Source organism: Macaca fascicularis, chromosome X (assembly GCF_037993035.2).
Source record: "Macaca fascicularis isolate 582-1 chromosome X, T2T-MFA8v1.1".
Classification (NCBI taxonomy): Eukaryota; Metazoa; Chordata; class Mammalia; order Primates; family Cercopithecidae; genus Macaca; species Macaca fascicularis.
In genome coordinates this window covers 47,477,125-47,497,193 of record NC_088395.1, presented here as the reverse complement: position 1 = coordinate 47,497,193, position 20,069 = coordinate 47,477,125, and the positions used below count along the sequence as shown (strand labels likewise).

The following is a 20,069-nucleotide window of genomic DNA, read 5'->3' as shown; positions in this document are numbered from 1 at the left end:
TTTTTTTTTTTGAGACGGAGTCTCGCTTTGTCGCCCAGGCTGGAGTGCAGTGGCCGGATCTCAGCTCACTGCAAGCTCCGCCTCCCGGGTTTACGCCATTCTCCTGCCTCAGCCTCCCGAGTAGCTGGGACTACAGGCGCCCACCACCTCGCCCGGCTAGTTTTTTGTATTTTTAGTAGAGACGGGGTTTCACCATATTAGCCAGGATGGTCTCGATCTCCTGACCTCGTGATCCGCCCGTCTCGGCCTCCCAAAGTGCTGGGATTACAGGCTTGAGCCACCGCGCCCGGCCAAACCTCTATTCTTTACAAACTACCCAGGTCGTTCTTTATAGGAGTGTGAGAACAGACTAATACAGTACCCGAATCTAAAATAAAAGTTAAAAAAAAATTTTTTTAAATAAATAATAAACAAACAAAGTCAAGACAATAGAGAATAAGAATAATATCCAGGACACTTGGTTAGGAATTAGAGAAAGCTAAAAGTGAGCTGAGATCACACCACTGCACTCCACCCTGGGCAACACAGCAAGACTCTGTCTCAAAAAAAAAAAAAAAAAAGAATGCAAGAAGAAATATAAATATTCTCTAATGGGAGACTTTTAACATACCATTCACAGAATGAGACAGATTAAATGGACAAAATATGAGTAATAACATAAAGAACCTAAACCACATAATCAGTAAGGTTGATCTTTTGGATGTATATATATTGAACACCACACCCTGATCATACAGAATATACTTTTTCTCACGTGCACACAAAATATTCACAAAACTTGGTCAAATACTAGGGCACAAAGAAAACAACCTCAGAAGATTCCTTAAGATATATATATTACAAACAATACTGATCACAATCAATAAAACAAAATTAATAGTTAGAAATTGACAAGCTGCTTCTAAAATTCATATGAGAATTAAAAGGGCCTAGAACATGGCCGGGCACGGTGGCTCAGGCCTGTAATCCCAGCACTTTGGGAGGCCCAGGCGGGCGGATCACGAGGTCAGGAGATCGAGACCATCCTGGCTAACACGGTGAAACCCCGTCTCTACTAAAAAATACAAAAAAACTAGCCGGGTGAGGTGGCGGGCGCCTGTAGTCCCAGCTACTCGGGAGGCTGAGGCAGGAGAATGGCGTAAACCCGGGAGGCGGAGCTTGCAGTGAGCCGAGATCAGGCCACTGTACTCCAGTTTGGGCGACAGAGCAAGAGACTCCGTCTCAATAAAAAAAAAAAAAAAGGGCCCAGAACAGCCAAAGCAATTTTGAAAAGGAAGAAAAAAGCTAGAGGATTTATAGTACCTAATTTCAACACTTAATATAAAGCTACAGTTCTCGGTCAGGCATGGTGGCTCTTGCCTGTAATCCCAGAACTTTGAGAGGCCAAAGCAGGAGGACTGCTTGAGCCCAGGAGTTCAAGATCAGCAACATAGTGAGACCCTATCTCTCCAAATATAAAAAATTAGTGGGTGTGGTGGTGCACACCTGTGGTCCTAGCTACCTGGGAGGCTGAGGTGGGAGGTTCGCTTGCGGCAGGGAGGTGGATGCCTTAGTGAACTGTGATTGTGCCACTGCACTCTGGCCTGGGCAACATAGTGAGATCCTGTCTCAAAAAACAAAAAACTGAAGAGCAAGCTAGGACTGATTTATATACAATAGTGACATACATGACCAACAGAGGTGGTTGATAAATGCAACAAAAATGCACCACTCAAATGGTGAAATTCTTAGGAAAAACCTGGGCAGGATCCACCCCTAACATTCCCCAACCAACAAAACAATGAACTGCTGTCATTGCCTACTACCCCTGGTACTACGCGAGAAACACAGTACCTAATCAGGTTACTTGTCATTTGCAGGATGCATGTTCCACATCTGAGAATATTGCTAGCTTCCCTCCATTAAACAACACAAAAGAAGTCCACATTTAAGCAGGCTGTGTCTGAATTGCAAAGAGCAGAAGCTCTCTTGATGCTTTTGAGCACTTATATAAGATCCACATGCAGACATGATTTTAAAAATGTCTGCAACTTGTATTTATAGAGACGAGATTGTGGCAAAAGCCCGTGAGTGCTACCCAACAGCAATGGCTGAGGTTTTGGATCAGAGAATTTCCAGATGTGGTGGTATGGTGATTTTTTTGTGAATGAAAGATATAAAATAATCTTGAAACCTGAAATACCCATAATGTCCTAGGTGATGTCAGAGAAACATTCTAATAAAGAAGGCAATGCCCAGAAGAGTTCCATAATATAATGGAAACAGTTTATACGAGAACATGCTACTGGAGGATTGCAAGGCAGTACTCATCGTATTCAGCATTTCCTCTACAGCCAACTTTGAAACCACCAGAGGAACTGACAGCTCCTACTGCCACAAGGATGGCACCCTAGGAACAGCTCTCATGACTGAGCACAGGGTCTCATGCCTGTAGTCCCAGCACTTTGGGAGGCCGAGATGGGAGGACCGCTTTAGGCCAGGAGTTCAAGACCAGCCTGGAGAACATAGGGAGAATCCATCTCTACAAAAAATACAAAAAATTAGCCAGGCATGGCGGCACATGCCTGTAGTCCCAGCTACTCAGGTGGCTGAGGCAGGAGAATCACCTGAGCCCAGGAGGTTGAGGCTGCAGTGAGCCCTGATAGCACCACTGCTCTCTACCTTGGTTACAGAACAAGGCTCTGTCTTGAAAAAGAAAGAAAAGAAACAGAAGATACTATACCAATTTAGACTGCCATGTTACATTTCTTCAGATCAAGGAACACACCTTACAGCACATAGTATCCAACAATGGGCAAAAAGATAAAACATCAAATGGACATATTATATTGCATATCATCCTCAGAGCTGTAGTTTGGCACAGAATTGGAACGGACAGTTGAAACATTTGTCAAAGGCTGGGTGCAGTAGCTCATGCCTATAATCCCAGCACTTTGGCAGACCGACTTGGGAGGATCCCTTGAGCCCAAGAGTTTGAGATGAGCCTTGGCAACATAGCTAGATCCTGTCTCTAAAATAATAATAATAATGAGAGAGAGAGAGAGAGAGAGAGAGAGAAAAGGCTGGGCACAGTGGCTCATGCCTGTAATCCCAGCACTTTGGGAGGCCAAGGCAGGCAGATCACCTGAGGTCAGGAGTTCAAGACCAGCCTGACCAACATGGCAAAACAGTCTCAACTAAAAATATAAAAATTAGCTGAGTGTGGTGGTGTGCAACTGTAGTCCCAGCTACTTGGGAGGCTGAGGCACGAGAATCACTGGAACCCGGGAGGCAGAGGTTGTGGTGAGCCGAGATTGCGCTACTGCACTCCAGCCTGGGTGACAGAGCAAGACTCTATCTCAAAAAAAAAAAAAAAAGAGAGAGAGAGAGAGAGAACAGAAAGTGGGCAACATGGCTCACGCCTTAATACCAACACTTTGGGAGGCTAAGGCGGGAGGATCACTTGAGCTCAAGAATCTGAGGCCAGCCTGGGCAACATGGGAGACCACATCTCTACCGAAAAATACAAAAATTAACTAAGCATGATGGTGTACGCCTGTAGTCCCGGCTACTCAGGAGGCTGAAGTGGGAGGATGGCTTCAGCCCTGGAGGTTGAGGCTGCAGTGAGCCAAGGTCACACCACTGCACTGCAGCCTGGGCAACAGATCCAGACCCTAACTCAAAAAAAAAAAGAGAGAGAGAGAGGAGACATGGGCCTAAAGAGCTGGCTTACACACCTTCCCAAGTTTGTGCTCACAGTCAACATGAGCAGAATCAATGGAACATTCTTGTTAGATAGATTCCGAGATTCCTCCACTTTTCTGAGAGATAAGGTGTAAAGGTGATGGGGGAAGATGCTAATATGACTATACAATTCTCCCCTATATTACCTAAACTTTCTTTCTTACTGCTTGTTGCAATGGTTCCAGGACCAGGGCTACAACTGTGGGTGCTGGAAGCAGATATGATCCTCAGCAAGAATCTGTAACTATACTTTAAAAAATATATATGCCAAAATTCCTATGGGCCTAATGAGATAGATCGTGCCTTCACCCCATCTGACAAAATTTGGGTTGACAGTGAATCCAGATGCACTGTCTAGTGGTTGAGATACCCCATGAGTTCAGTACCAATATAACCATATGCTATATGAATGGGAAAAGACCAACGGGGAGGCATTTGCTAGATCAATATTGCTGCCAGCAACCTGGACCAGAACAGTGTGTGGGTAGAAATCAGTGACAAATAGAGAGAAACAGAAGGAATAGGCCAGACGTGGTGGCTCACACCTGTAATCCCAGCACTTTGGGAGGCTGAGGCGAGTGGATCACCTGAGGTCATGAGTTCAAGACCAGCCTGGCCAACATGGTGAAAGCCTGTCTCTACTAAAAATACAAAAAGTAGTGGGCGCCTGTAATCCCAGCTACTCAGGAGGCTGAGGCAGGAGAATCGCTTGGGCCTGGGAGGCAGGGGCTGCAGTGAACTGAGATCGCGCCATTGCACTCCAGCCTGGGCAACAAGAGTGAGACTTCGTCTGAAAAAAAACAAAAATACAAAAATTAGCTGGGTGTGGTGAAACAAGCCTGTAATCCCAGCTACTCGGGAGGCAAAGGCAGAAGAATCGCTTGAAGCCATGAGGTGGAGGTTGCGTTGAGACGACATTGTGCCATGGCACTCCAGCCTCCAGCCTGAGAGACAGAGTAAGACTGTCTCTTTAAAAAAAAAAAAAAAAAAAAGGCCAGGCGCGGTGGCTCAAGCCTGTAATCTCAGCACTTTGGGAGGCCGAGACGGGCGGATCACGAGGTCAAGAGATCGAGACCATCCTGGCTAATACGGTGAAACCCCGTCTCTACTTAAAAAAATACAAAAAACTAGCCGGGCGAGGTGGCGGGCGCCTGTAGTCCCAGCTACTCGGGAGGCTGAGGCAGGAGAATGGCGTAAACCGGAGAGGCGGAGCTTGCAGTGAGCTGAGATCCGGCCACTGCACTCCAGCCTAGGCGACAGAGCTAGACTCCCTCTCAACAAAAAAAAAAAAAAAAAAAAAAAAAAAAAGAAAGAAAGAAAGAAAAGAAATAATAGCTGAAAGTAAAGGAATGAATACATGGGTTATGCAACAAAGGAAATCCACCATCATGGTATTCTACAAAGCATTGCTTCTGACCAAGGAACTTACTTCATAGCAAAAGCAGTGGAGCAATGGGACCATGCTCATGGAATTCACAAGTCTCACCATGTTCCTCACCATGCTTTTTGAAGACTCAGTTACAGTGCCAACTAGGTGACAATACCTTGCCAGGCTGGGGTAATGTCCTGCAAGAGTCTGAATATTCTCTGAATCCATTTTAATATATGGTGTGATTTCTCCCATAGCCAGGATTCACAAGTCCAGGAATCAAGGGGGCAAAAATGCAAATGGCTCCCAGCTACTCAGGAAGCTGAGGCAGGAGAATCACTTGAATCCGGGTGGCAGAGGTTGCAGTGAGCTAAAGTTGCGCCACTGCACTCCAGCCTGGGCAACAGAGCAAGACTCCGTCTCAAAAAAAAAAACCCACAAAAACAAACAGAAATGCAAATGGCACTACTCACTATTACCCCTAGTAACCCACTAGCAAAATTTTTATTTCCTACCTTCGTGATCTTATGCTCCACTGGTATAGGGGCCTTTGCTCCAAAAGGAGGAAAGCTTTCACCAAGGCACACAACAGTGATTTCATTGAACTGGAAGCTAAGACTGCCACACGGCCACTTGAGGCTTCTCATGCCTCTGAGGTAACAGGAAAAGAAGGGAGTTGCTGTATTGGCTGGAGCATCTGATCCTAACTACCAAGATTAAATTGACTTGCAGCAGGGCACGATGGCTCACGCCTGTAATCCCAGCACTTCGGGAGGCCAAGACAGGCAGATCACTTGAGGTCAGGAGTTCTAAGCTACCCTGGCCAACATGGTGAAACTCCGTCCTTACTAAAAATACAAAAATTAGCCAGGCGTGGTGGCAAGCACCTGTAGTCCCAGCTACTTGGAAGGCTGAGGCAGGAGAATCGCTTGAACCCAGGAGGCGGAGGTTGCAGTAGGCTGAGATCGTGCTGCTGCACTCCAGCCTGGGTGACAGCAAGACTCCATCTCAAAAAAAAAAAAAAAAAAAAAAAGTAGGCAGGCATGGTGGCACATGCCTGTAATCCCAGCTACTTGGGAGGCTGAGGCAGGAGAATCATTTAAACCTGGGAGGCAGAGGTTGCAGTTAGCCAAGATCGCATCACTGCACTTCAGCCTGGGCAACAGAGTGAGACTCCATCTCAAAAAAAAAAGAAAGAAAGAAAGAAAGAAAGAAAGGAAGGAAGGAAGGAAGGAAGGAAGGAAGGAAGGAAGGAAGGAAGAAAGAAAGAAAGAAAGAAAGAAAGAAAGAAAGAAAGAAAGAAAGAAAGAAAGAAAGAAAGAAAGAAAGAAAAGGCCGGGTGCGGTGGCTCACGCCTGTAATCCCAGCATTTTGGGAGGCCGAGACGGGCGGATCACGAGGTCAGGAGATCGAGACCATCCTGACTAACACGGTGAAACGCCGTCTCTACTAAAAATACAAAAATTAGCTGGGCGTGGTGGCGGGCGCCTGTAGTCCCAGCCACACGGGAGGCTGAGGCAGGAGAATGGCGTGAACCCGGGAGACGGAGCTTGCAGTGAGTGGAGATCGCGCCACCGCACTCCAGCCTGGGCGACAGAGCGAGACTCCGTCTCAAAAAAAAAAAAAAAAAAAAAGAAAGAAAGAAAGAAAGAAAAAAGACATTGAGTTGCTATTAAACAATGAAGATAAAGAAGAGTAGGCCTGGAATACAGAGGACCCCTTAAAGCACACTACAATGCCCTGTGATTAAAGTCAATTGAAAACTACAACAACCCAATTCAGGCAGGACTAACAGTAGCCGGCTGATATAATTTGGCTGTGTCCCCACCCAAATCTCAGAAATTACGTCTGTATATAAATATATAATTTTTTTTTTTTTTGAGATGGAGTTTCACTCTTGTTGCCCAGGTTGGAGTGCAATGGCACGATCTCGGCTCACTGCAACCTCCGCCTCCTGGGTTCAAGCAATCCTCCTGTCTCAGCCTCCCGAGTAGCTGGGATTACAGGTATGCACCACCACGTGCAGCTAATTTTTTGTCTTTTCAGTAGAGATGGGGTTTCACCATGTTGGTTGAAGTGGGTAGAAATCAGTGACAAATAGAGAGAAACAGAAAGAATAGGCCAGACGTGGTGGCTGACATCTATAATCCCAGCACCATGGTCAGACTGGTCTGGAACTCCTGACCTCAGATGATCTGCCCGCCTTGGCTTCCCAAAATGCTGGGATTACAGGCATAAGCTACAGCACCCGGCCAATATATAATTTTTTTTTTTTTTTTGAGACGGAGTCTCACTCTGTCGCCCGGGCTGGAGTGCAGTGGCCGATCTCAGCTCACTGCAAGCTCCGCCTCCCGGGTTTACGCCATTCTCCTGCCTCAGCCTCCGAAGTAGCTGGGACTACAGGCGCCTGCCACCTCGCCCGGCTAGCTTTTTGTATTTTTTTTAGTAGAGACGGGGTTTCACCGTGTTAGCCAGGATGGTCTCGATCTCCTGACCTCGTGATCCGCCCGTCTCAGCCTCCCAAAGTGCTGGGATTACAGGCTTGAGCCACCGCGCCCGGCCAATATAATTTTTTTTAGAGGCAAGGTCTTGCTATGTCACCCAGGCTGGACTAGATCCTCTTCCCTCAGTCACCTAAGTAGCTGGGACTACAGGCATGCACCACTGCCCCTGGCTACAGGACTATAATTTTTATGAGTATTTCTTCCTTATTTTGTTAGGCATATGTGTGTAGATATATAAATATATATGCATGTACATCCCAAGTATTTGTTTTGTTCCCTCTCTTATCCTCTTATCATCTAACATAAAATCTATTAATACTTAACTTTGTAGTATGACATTTATTTTTTGAGACAAGGTCTCGCTCTCTCACCCAGGCTGGAGTGCAGTGGCTCAATCACAGCTCACTGCAGCCTCGACCTCCAAAGGCCCAGGCGGTCCTCCCATCTCAGCCTCCTGAGTAGCTGGGACCACAGGCACACACCACCACACCTGTCTAATTTTTGCATTTTTTATAGAGATGGGTTTTCACCATGTTGCCCAGGCTGGTCTCAAACTCCTGACCTCAAGTGACCCTCCCACCTCGGCCTCCCAAAGTGCTAGGATTATAGGCGTGAGCCACCACTCCTGGACCACAATATTTATTTAAGTTACAGGACATGAGGGGAAAGTATGAGCATCGCCCACTGACTTTGTCTCCTCTTCTGAGGAAAAGAAGGTGTTTTTAGTTGTATATTTGACAATTGCATCACGTTAGACAGAAGTACGAGCTTGTCATATTTATTTAGAGATTAAGTATGATTTAAAGAGATGTGTATAGGTGCCAAGATAATGAGGGGTGGACTGCAATAATCAATCTGATGTGTCGATTGGACTGGATATATGCCCCAGTTATTCAATCAAACACTAATCTAAGTGTTGCTGTGAAGATATTTTGTAGATGTGATTAACATCTACAATTAAGCCAGGCATGGTGACACACACCTGTAGCCCCAGCTATTCAGGACGCTGAGGCAGGAGGATAGCTTGAGCTCAGGAGTTCAAAACCAGCCTGGGCAACATAGCAAGATGCCCATCTCTTGAATAAAAAAATCTAGCCAGGAGCAGTGGCTCATGCCTATATTCCCAACACTTTGAGAGGCTGAGACAGGAGGATTTCTTGAGCCCAGGAGTTTGAGCAATGCCTGGGAAACATGGCGATGCCTCCACCCCTGTAAGCCCAGCATTTTGGGAGGCCAAGGTGGACAGATAGGTTGAGCCCAGGAGTTCAAGACCAACCTGGGCAACATAGTGAGACCCCGTCTCTATAAACAAAAATACAAAAAGTTAGCTGGACATGGTGGTGTGCGCCTGTAGTCCCAGCTACTTGGGAGGCTGAGGTAGGAGGATCACTTGAGCCTGGGAAGTCAAGGCTGCAGTGAGCTGAGATCACACCACTGTACTCCATTCAGCCTGAGCAATAGAATGAGATCTTACCAAAAACAAAACAAAACAAAACAAAACAAAAACACTGCTGAGGAGGGCTCAGAAGGAAGGAAGTAACACAACTAAGAAAGCTTCTATCATCTTACAAAATACAAACATCATCCTGCACAAAATGTTGGAAATATGAATGTTAAAAGTGCTTCTAGTTTGACTCAGAAGGAAATGAGGAACATGATATTGGAAACTAGATGAAAACCCATCCTTGTTATATAATGGCAGAAAACTTAACAGAATTTTATTCTGGAAATACCCAGAGGTACTTTCCATACAAATACTTCGGTATTTATTTAGCTGAGAGATTTTCGAGCAATGTGTTTGAAGGGGCGGCCTGGTTTTTTCTTACAGCTTACAGAAAAATGTGAGACATAAGAGATACATTGAGTAAGAAACTGCTAAGCAAAAAGGAACCAGCACTTGATGATTTGGGAGATTCTCAGCCGATCCAGATTGTAATAGATGCTAAAATTAGAAAATTCACTGTTGGCCAGGTAGAGTGGCTCATGCCTATAATCCCAGCACTGTAGGAGGCCAAGGTGGGAGGATCACTTGAGCTCAAGAGTTCGAGACCAGCCTTGGCAACAAAGTGAGACCCCATCTCTACAAAAAATAATAGAATTAGCCAAGTGCCTGATTGGGGTTGGAACTTTGAGCCCCACACTCAACCTCCTGGGAGGGGAGAGTGGCTGAAGGTTGACTCGATCACCAGTGGTCAATGGTTTAATCAATCATGCCTAGGTAATGAAGCCTCCATAAAAAACAAAAGGGGCGCAGTGGCTCATGCCTGTAATCCCAGCACTTTGGAAGGCCAAGGCAGGCGGATCACGAGGTCAGGAGATTGACACCATCCTGGCTAATATGGTGAAACCCTGTCTCTACTAAAAATACAAAAAATTAGCCGGGCATGGTGGCACACACCTGTAGTCCCATCTACTTGGGAGGCTGAAGCAGGAGAATCACTCGAACCCGGGAGGCAGAGGTTGCAGTGAGCCAAGATCTCGTCATTGCACTCCAGCCTGGGCGACAGAGCAAGACTTTGCCTCAAAAAAAAAAAAAGAGGGGGGGCGCTGGGGGTGGTAGCTCACGCCTGTAGTCCCAGCTACTCAGGAGGCTGAGACAGGAGGATAGCTGGGCTGGAGCCCAGGAAGTTGAGGCTGCAGTGAACTGTGATCATGCTACTGCACTACAGCCTGGATGACAGAGTGAGACCTTGTCTCAAAAAGAAAAAAAGAAAATTCACTGTTGGGAAAGCATGCTCTTTTCCTGGAAAGATTAGATATGTGACTCAAGGATCTGATGACCCATTTCAGCAGAATCAGGAATAGAGATGGGATTATCCAAGAAAGCTCTGTGGATGGCCTTCCTGTCTAATAGGAACACACACAGGAGAATGACAAGGCTTTTGAGAATGTTATACCAGTACAAACACTGCCAGCTTAAACGGAAAGAAACAGAGAAAAGACAAAATGACAGAAGGCTGTCAGACTTCCAAAATTTTACAGGCAGGAAATGGGCTAATCGAACTATCTGGTTATAAACATGTGCTACCTTCAAGAAAAAGGAAGAATGACTCCAAGGGCAGAACCACAGGTGCAGAGGCATGGGTGAGGCAGAGGCCAAGAGAGCAAAGCAACAGGAGATTTTTTTTTTTTTTTTTTTTTTGGAGACAGAGTCTTGCTCTGTCCCCCAGGCTGGAGTGCAGTGGCAGGATCTCAGCTCACTGCAACCTCCGCCTCCCGGGTCCAAGCGATTCTCCTGCCTCAGCCTCCTGAGTAGCTGGGATTAGAGGGGTGCGCCACCCGTGCCTGGCTAATTTTTGTATTTTTAGTAGAGACGGGGTTTCACCATGTTGGCCAGGCTGGTCTCGAACTCCTGACCTCAGGTGATCCACCTGCCTCAGCCTCCCAAAGTGCTAGGATTACAGGTGTGAGCCACCATGCCCAGCCTCAACAGGGGATTCTTTTCAGGCCTTAATCTAACGATATTTTCCCTACTGGGTTTCAAACTCGATTGGGATCAGTGAACCCTTTATGACTTCCAATTTCTGCCTTTTGGAATGGGAATATCTATCCTATGCTTATCCCACCATTGTACTTTTGGAAACAGGTAACTTGTTTTCCAGTTTCACAGATCCACAGGCAGAAACTGATGCCGTAATGGGTTAAGACTTTGGGGTATGTTGGGATGGGATGAATGTATTTTGCATGTGGGATGGACATAAATTTGGAGGCTAGAGGAAAAACTGTAGTGTTGAATGGTATGCTCCCCCAAAAGATATATCCACATCCTAACACCCAGGCATGGTGAATGTTACCTGGGTGTTATTTGGAAAAAGGATCTCTGCAGATGTAGTTAAGGATCTGAGTTGAGATCATTCTGGATTAACTGGGTAGCCCCTAAATGAAATGACAAGTGTCTTTTTCCAGAAGAGGAGAGGGGAATGATGTTATACTTCCAGGGCACCATTCAGGTCGTCATCACAGTGGCCAAGAGTAGCATCACAGTTGTCATAGTGTCATGGCAGCTGATGATAAACAGCCTACACAGATGGCTGCAGGTTAGGAAGACGACAAAGTGACAGAAGCATCCTCAAACAGTTCTGTTGCTATTAAAATCAATACAGGTTCAGGGCCGGGCGCAGTGGCTCATGCCTGTAATCCCAGCACTTTGGGAGGCCGAGGTGGGTGGATCACGAGGTCAGGAGATTGAGACCAGCCTGGCTAACAAGGTGAAACCCCGTCTCTACTAAAAATGCAAAAAATTAGCCAGGCATGGTGGCAGGCACCTGTAGTCCCAGCTACTCGGGAGGCTGAGGCAGGAGAATAGCGTGAACCTGGGAGGTGGAGCTTGCAGTGAGCCGAGATCCCACCACTGCATTCCAGCCTGGGTGACAGAGCACTCCCTCTCAAAAAAAAAAAAAAAAAAAAAAAAAAAAATCAATACAGTTTCAGTATCCCCAATCCAAAAATCCAAAATCTTGGCCAGGTGTAGTGGCTCACGCCTGTAATCCCAGCACTTTGGGAGGCCGAGGTGAGTGGATCACCTGAGGTCGGGAGTTCAAGACCAGCCTAGCCAACACAGTGAAACCCAGTCTCTACTAAAAATACAAAATTAGCCGGGTGTGGTGGCATATACCTATAGTCCCAGCTACTCAGGAGGCTGAGATAGGAGAATTGCTTGAACCCAGGAGGCAGAGGTTGCAGTGAGCCGAGATCGTACCACTGCACTCCAGCCTGGACGAGACAGAACAAGAGTCTGTCTCAAAAAAAAAAAAAAAAAAAAAAAAAAAATCCAAAATCAGAAATGCTCCAAAATACAAAACCTTTTGAGCACCAACATCATGCTCAAAGGAAATGCTCATTAAAGCATTTTGGATTCAGATTTTCAGATTAGGGATCCCGAATCAGTGAATATAACTCAAACGTTCCAAAATAAGAAAAAAAACAATCCAAAACACTTCTGGTCCCGAGTATTTCAGACAAGAGAGTAAACCAAAAGATGCACTAACTAAAAATTGAAACATGAGTTGCAAATGGGAGCCAGTCGGAAAGTTTAGTAACTGTTTCATCCCTCATTTGAAACCAGTAACACTTCGGAAAACTTTCAGTGCAGAAATGTTGAGTTTTGTGATACACCACCTACCTCTCCTGACACAAAGTCATATATATTAAACAAGAGGAAACAGATCAGGGCATGTCATTGCCTCAAAGGGAGCTTAGAGGAAGGTCAAATCAAAGACCTACCAAGAACCTCACTGTCAGAGTGAACAGACTAAGACTAACCAAAATACTTGAAAAGGTAAGTGGAAGAACAAAGAGATCAAGGGGGAAATTGAGAAGGAAAACTGAAAGAGAAATGCTGGATATCAAAAGAAACAAGAACAATCGACAAAAAGAATGTAAGAACAAAGAAACGGGAAAGGCAGAATATAGGGCAGCTGAAAGACATATGAAACAGACAACCACATGGAATCACACAGAGTGCTGCTCATTTCACAAAGACCAGAAAAAGAGAGAGAGAGACAGAGACAGAGAGAGAGACAGAGACAGAGACAGAAGCTGCCAAAGCTGCTGTTCTGCTAAAAACAGGCAGAAATGGAATTCAAGAGGAAAGTTTTTTTTTCTTTTGAGACGGAGTTTCGCTCTTGTTGCCCAGGCTAGAGTGCAATGGCAGGATCTCAGGTCACTGCAACCTCCGCCTCCCAGGTTCTAGCTATTCTCCTGCCTCAGCCTCCCGAGTACCTGGGATTACAGGCATGTGCCACCACGCCCGGCTAATTTTGTATTTTTAGTAGAGACGGCGTTTCTCCATGTTGGTGAGGCTGGTCTCGAACTCCCGACCTCAGGTGATCCGCCCGCCTCAGCCTCCCAAAGTGCTGGGATTACAGGCGTGAGCCACTGTGCCTGGCCCAAGAGGAAATCTTATGCAAGAGAAAGAAGCACTACTGCGGTCATTCAATTCTGTCTTTTTGGTGGTTCTCACTTCACAAATCAGTTTCCCTTTGGAAGCTCCTTAAGAAGCAGCACAGCATTTTGAGGCACAGATAGGAAGACTGACTATATCCAAGGTATGCTCTTCCCATGGGGACACTGGGTCCCTGTTGGGAACAATACTTTATCCATTCCTAGTCATCTGGATATTGACTAGCACTTCCTTATTTAGTAATGCTCCTCCCACACAGACTTATTTGAGAACAAAATCATCAGAAAACTCAAATTGTGCATCATCTACCAACTCAGAAAAAAATAGAACCAGCCAGAAGAAGAGTGTTGGAAAAGCATGAAGACATCAAAAAGGAAGGGAAGATAGACTGAAGATTCAAGAGGATGGTAAAGATGAAAACACGTGGAATGCAAATTCTACTCAGATATATCGAGGCAAGTATAGTACAGTATGCAATAACCACGGCTTCCTTTTATTTTTCTTTGAGACAGAGTCTCCCTCTGTCACCCAGGCTGGAGTGCAGTGGCATGATCTTGTGTCACTGCAGCCCCGAACTTCTGGACTCAAGCAATACTCTCACCTCAACCTCCCAAGTAGCTGGTACTACAGGCATGTGCCACTACACCCAACTAATTTTTGTGTTTTTAGTAGAGACGGGGTTTCGCCAAGTTGACCAGGCTGGTCTCGAACTCCTGACCTCAAGTGATCTGCCCACCTCGGCCTCCCAAAGTGCTGGGATTACAGGTGTGAGCCACTGTGCCCACCCTTCATCCTGTAGTTTTTAAAATCTTACTTAAAAACTGAATGAGACCAAGGAAAGAGGATCACTTAAGCCCAGGAGTTCGAGACCAGCCTGGGGAACATAGAGAGACCTCCTATCTACAAGAAATTAAAAAATTAGCCAGGCATGGTGACGTGCGCCTATAGTCTCAGCTAGTCGAGAGGCTGAGGTGGGAAGATCTGCTTGAGCCTGGGAGATTGAGGCTGCAGTGAGCTGTGATCAGGCCACTGCACTTGAGCCTGGCCAGCAGAGCAAGACTCTGTCTTGAAAACAAGTTAATGGCTCCCAGTTACTTGGAAGGCTGAGGCAGGAGAATCGCTAGAACCCAGGAGTCAGAGGTTGCAGTGAACTGAGACCTGCCATTGCACTCCAGCCTGGGCGACAAAGCAAGACTCTGTCTCAAAAAAAAAAAAAGAAAGAAAGAAATTGATGAAAAAATCTTTTCAAAAAGACAAACAGCCATAGAAGACCAGTAATATCACTTATGAAAAGGTGGTAATTGAAAATATTGTTTCCGGCCGGGTGTGGTGGTTCACACCTGTAGTCCCAGCACTTTGGGAGGCTGAGATGGGAGGATCTCTTGAGGTCAAGAGTTCGAGACCAGCCTGGCCAACATGGTAAAACCCTGTCTCTACTAAAAATACAAAAATTAGCCAGGCATGGTGGTGCACACCTATAATCCCAGCTACTTGAGAGGCTGAGGCAAGAGAACTGCTTGAACCTGGGAGGTGGAGGTTGCAGTGAGCTGAGATTACACCGCTGCACTCCAGCCTGGACAAAAGAGCAAGACTCCATCTCAAAAAAAAAAAAATAGAAAGAAAGAAAAAGAAAATAAAATATTGTTTCTATCATCCATATGAAGATTTAACAAAAGATTTCTTTTTTTTTTTTTCATATGTGGGGTATTTGTTCAGAGAGAGGTCACAAGTTTTGTGCCCCTCATCACAATGACCCCAGATTCCCATTGGGTGTGTTGTAAACAGAGGAAGCATTCTTCAGGCCCCGTGCTCTGAGCACACCCCAGAAGATTTCTTGACACTCAAGTATTAGGAACTGCCGCATGCAGTGGTTCACACCTGTAATCCCACCAACTCAGGAGGCTGAGGCAGGAGGAGTGCTTGAGGCCAGGAGCTCGAGACTAGAGTGGACAACGTAGTGAGATTCTGTCTCTACAAAAATAAAAATTAAAAAATTAGCCAGGCATGTTGGTGTGCGCCTATGGTCCCAGCTATTCGGGAGACTCAGGTGGAAAACTCTGACTGAAAAAAAAAAAAAAAAAAACATAGCCAGGCACAGTGGCTCAGGCCTGGAATCCCAGCACTTTGGGAGGCTGAGGCGGGAGGATGACTTGAGCTCAGGAGTTCAGGACCAGCCTGGGCAACACAGACCTCATCTCTACTAAAAATTTTTAAAAAATTAGCTGGATGTGATGACAAGCACCGGCAGTCCCTGCTACTCAGGAGGCTTAGGTGGGAGGATCATTTGAGTACAGTAGTTCGAGGCTGCAATGAGCTATGATTGTGTCACTGCACTCCAGCCTGGGAGATGAAGCAAGATGCTGTCTCTAAGAAAATAATAATAATAAGGTAATAAAAAATTAGGTATCAGGAACTCTCCACTATAAAGGAATTATTGATTTCTCTGTATAAGTATTGCAATTTTTTTTTTTTTTTTTTTTGAGACAGAGTCTTGCTCTGTCACCCAGGCTGGAGTGCAGTGGCACAATCTCAGCTCACTGCAAACTCTGCCTCCTGGGTTCAGGTGATTCTCCTGCCTCAGCCTTCCAAGTAGCTGGGATTACAGACACGCGCCACCACGCCTGGCTAATTCTGTATTTTTAGTAGAGATGGGGGTTCTACCATGCGCCACCACGCCTGGCTAATTTTTGTATTTTTAGTAGAGATGGGGGTTTTACATTGGCCAGGCTGGTCTTGAACTCCTGAGACCACCTCAGCCTCCCAAAGTGCTGGGATTACAAGTGTGAGCCACCGCGCCCGACTGAGGCATTGTAATTCTTGATTGCAGCTCCTGCTCTGCTGTGTCTTCCTAGAATATACAGATTAAGCAAGACTTCAGGACCAGGCATGGTGGCTCACGCCTGTACTCCCAGCACTTTGGGAAGCTGGGGTGAGTGGATCACTTGAGCTCAGGAGTTCAAGACCACCCTGACCAACATGGTGAAATTCCATCTACTAAAAATACAAAAATCAGGCTGGGCACGGTGGCTCATGCCTGTAATCCCAGCACTTTGGAAGGTCGAGGTGGGCAGATCACCTGAGGTCGGGAGTTCAAGACTAGCTTGACCAACATGGAGAGACCCCATCTCTACTAAAAATACAAAACTAGCCAGGCATCGTGGTGCATGCCTGTAATCCCAGGCTACTCGGGAGGCTGAGGCAGGAGAATCACTTGAATCCGGGAGGCGGAGGTTGCAGTGAACTGAGATCGCCCCACTTGTTGCCAGCCTGGGCAAGAAGAGCGAAACTCCAACTCAAAAAAAAAAAAAAAAAAAAAATTAGCAGGTAATGGTGGTGCACGCCTGTAGTCCCAGTTACTTGGAAGGCTGAGGGACGAAATTGCTTGAACAGAGGTTGCAGTGAGCCAAGATCATGCCACTGCACTCCAGTCTGGGTGACAGAGTGAGACTCCATCTCAAAAAAAAAAAAAAAAAAAAAAGACTGCAAAGTTTTCTTGTTCGGTAAGTTCAGTAGGATTGCTGACACGCATGCCTACTTTCTAAAACTTGTATTGATATTTTCTTCTTTTTTTCTTCCTTTTATTCTAATATTTATTTATACCTAGAAGCATCCTAAAATACACAGGAAACAAAGGCAACAAGCAAATAAATAACAAATAAATAAAAGGCAGATTGGGAGCCGTGCGGGGTGGCTCACGCCTATAATCCCAGGACTCTGGGATTATGGGCGGATCACTTGAGGTCCAGAGTTCAAGACCAGCCTGGCCAACATGGTGAAACTCCATCTCTACTAAAAATACGAAAATTAGCCCGGTGTGATGGTGCACGCCTCTGGTCCCAGCTACTTGGGAGGCTGAGGCAGGAGAACTGCTTGAACCTGGAAGGCAAAGGTTGCAGCAAGCCGAGATCACACCACTGCACTCCAACCTGGCGACAGAGCAAGACTCCATCTCAAAAAAAAAGTCACATACTGTATAATTTCATTTATATAACAGTCGTGAAATGATAACATTCTAGAGATAGAGAACAGATTAGTGTCGGGGTTAGGAACCTGGAGGTGATAGATGGCAGGCACAAGGGTAGCAGGTCTGGTTGTGAAATGGCAGCAGGAGACATCTCGGGGTTGTGTCAATGGCCACATCCTTGTTGTGATGTTATTCTGGAAGGTGTCGCTATTGGAGGAAACTGGATCTCTCTGTATTATTCCTACAATTGCCTGGGAATCGATACTGATCTCAAAATCAAAGTTTAATTTTTAAAAATGCATAGCTCACCTAGGATGGTTGCATAACTGCTTTAGACTGTGGCTACGCAGTAGTAACCAGAGAGTGTCGAGAACAAGGTCGGGTAGGAGGGAATCTCCTGGACACAGAAGAGAACAAGTAAGAACATGGTGGTGGGAGCCACGCTGCCTAGGTTTGAATCTTGGCTCTGACTCATGCTTGTGCTGTTACTCTGGCTAAGTTACTGCCTTCCTCTGAGCCTCAGTCTTGTCATCTGTGAAACTTGGGTGAATTCATATGTGGAATCAAGGCCGGGTGCAGTGGCTCACACCTGTAATCCCAGCACTTTGGGAGACCGAGGCAGGTGGATCACCTGAGGTCAGGAGTTTGAGACCAGCCTGGCCAACATGGTGAAATCTGTCTCTACTAAAAATACAAAAATCAGTTGGGCGTGGTGGCGTGCACCTGTAATCCCAGCTACTCAGGAGGCTGAAGCAGGAGAACGGCTTGAAGCCGGGAAGTGGAGGTTGCAGTGAGCCAAGATCAAGCCACCTCACTCCAGCCTAGACAACATGAGAAGACTCTGTCTCAAACACCACACACACACACACGTGGAATCGCTTAGGGCAGTACCTGACACAGAGCCAGCATTCAAGAGTTTGTTATGAGAAGAATATACATTTGTAAATACTTAAATACTATTATTTAATTAAATCTTCAAAGAGTTATGAAAGGCAAAGAAGGACCCTTCTCAAGTGAATAACACTAAAGTGATGACAAGTAAATGCTAAACATAATCCTAAATTGGATCCTTTTGCTATAATGGATGCTATTGGGACATCCAAACACGACGCAGTCCATTCGCCTTGGAACTGCCATCCACAAACCAAGCATCTTTTTGTTGGTCAGTTGAGAGCTGGAGCATTGTCCAGTCGATGATAGAACTGACCAACTCCTCCTTCATTAGTCCTGGCGGAAGAGTCTACCTGGTTGTGAAAACTGCTAACTCTGCACTCCCCTGGCAGCATATTCTTGTACGAACCATTTCCATGTAATTATGGAACTCCTCTGGGCACTGCACTCCCTATTGGAGCTTTACACTATCACCCAAGACATCATGGATATTTTAGGTTTTAAAATTATTTTATGTCCTTCAATCATAATCCAAGCTCAACTGGAAATTCTCTAGTCCAAAGTCCCAGATTACCACTAGGAGGCGCTCTTAGGCTTTTGCCATAAGCGCCGGTCTCTGTTCCACAAAGGGCTATTGTACAGATAATCTGTCTGTGCCGGCACCCCAGGTTCTATTCTATACTTCGTAGGCCTGGGCAATCTTATTGGTTCCCATTTAGCATGTCCAAGTAATACTGCTTGAAGGGTGGATTTACAATACTAGAGAGGGGAAACATTCCACAGTCAGATACAATTTCAATCTCCATAATACATTGAGGTAAAAGAGATGCAACCATTTCAAATAAAGCCTGTTCAAATCTGCAAATTTTCCAAACTTTCACCTTAATCCCATCAACCCTTACATTCCTCCACTGGGATTTCATCAACAGGTTTGAGTGTCACAATACTAGTTAGAGGAAGTATTCCCTGTCAGTCATAACATCCATTCCCATAAAACATTCAGGTAAAACCTGTTTGTTTTTATTTTTAAAAAAAACTAATTATTGGCCGGGCGCGGTGGCTCAAGCCTGTAATCCCAGCACTTTGGGAGGCCGAGACGGGCGGATCACGAGGTCAGGAGATCGAGACCATCCTGGCGAACACGGTGAAACCCCGTCTCTACTAAAAAATACAAAAAACTAGCCGGGCGAGGCGGCGGGCGCCTGTAGTCCTAGCTACTCGGGAGGCTGAGGCAGTAGAATGGCGTAAACCCGGGGGGCGGAGCTTGCAGTGAGCTGAGATCCGGCCACTGCACTCTAGCCAGGGCGACAGAGCCAGACTCCGTCTCAAAAAAAAAAAAAAACAAAAAAAAAAAAACTAATTATTTATTTATTTATTTATTTATTTATTTGAGACTGAGCCTCGCTCTGTCGCCTAGGCTGGAGTGCAGTGGCGCGATCTCGGCTTACTGCAGCCTCCCCCTCCCAGGCTCGAGCGATTCTCCTGCCTCAGACTCCCAAGAAGCTGGGACTATGGGCACGTGTCACCACACCAAGCTAATTGTTTTTTTTTTTTTTTAATTTTCAGTAGAAACAGGGTTTCACCACGTGAGGCAGGCTGGTCTCGAACTCCTGACCTCAAGTGATCCACCCGCCTCGGCCTCCCAAAGTGGTGGGATTACAGGGGTGAGCCACTGCACCCAGCCACAAAGCCTGTTTAAACACATTCCAATTTTCA

The 20,069-nt window shown here is 45.9% G+C and overlaps 1 protein-coding gene and 1 non-coding gene across 7 annotated transcripts in view; both read right to left on the bottom strand.

Moving 5' to 3' along the window:
• The window catches only part of ZNF157 (zinc finger protein 157), a 50,154-nt gene that overhangs the window by 10,321 nt on the left and 19,764 nt on the right, over window positions 1-20,069 (bottom strand). The gene's annotated exons all lie outside the window — the stretch shown is intronic.
• LOC123571506 (small nucleolar RNA SNORA11) lies at window positions 15,194-15,322 on the bottom strand. The gene has a single exon (XR_006695660.2). It is a non-coding gene; the product is annotated as a small nucleolar RNA SNORA11 (small nucleolar RNA).